We start from the raw sequence: 488 nt of genomic DNA, 5'->3' as shown, positions 1-488 counted from the left end.
TATATATATATATATATATATATATATGTGTGTGTGTGTCTGCAAAGGTCACTTAGGTGTGACAGCCATCTTGGCTCTAAAGTAAATCGGTAGTCAATGTACTTCCAATGATTACTTTGTGAGAATTTAATTAAAATCTATTCACTGGTTCATGAGATATTTTGCTAACAAACAAACACAAACACACAGACACAAACACAAATTTATGATCACCCTTTCTCTATTAGAAGGCAATCAAAAAAGTCAGATGAACTATGAGTTTGTTGTTAAAAAAAAACATGACAAATTATCCATTTAAGATTGTTACTGTATAAAAAAGAAGAAACTGACTAGCATTTATCTGGCTTTTGTTGAAAAGCATGAACCTCAGTACATAGTGCACATGTGTGTGTGTGCGCGTGCATGTGCGTACATGTCAGTCCATCTATCTGTGACTGCCATTTGTCCTGATTATCTTTGTGACCCTCTCTTTGTCAATAATCTTCACA

The sequence above is a fragment of the Nematolebias whitei genome, chromosome 2 (genome assembly GCF_014905685.2).
Source record: "Nematolebias whitei isolate Nwh7 chromosome 2, NemWhi1, whole genome shotgun sequence".
NCBI lineage: Eukaryota > Metazoa > Chordata > Actinopteri > Cyprinodontiformes > Rivulidae > Nematolebias > Nematolebias whitei.
This window is presented reverse-complemented; position numbering follows the sequence as displayed.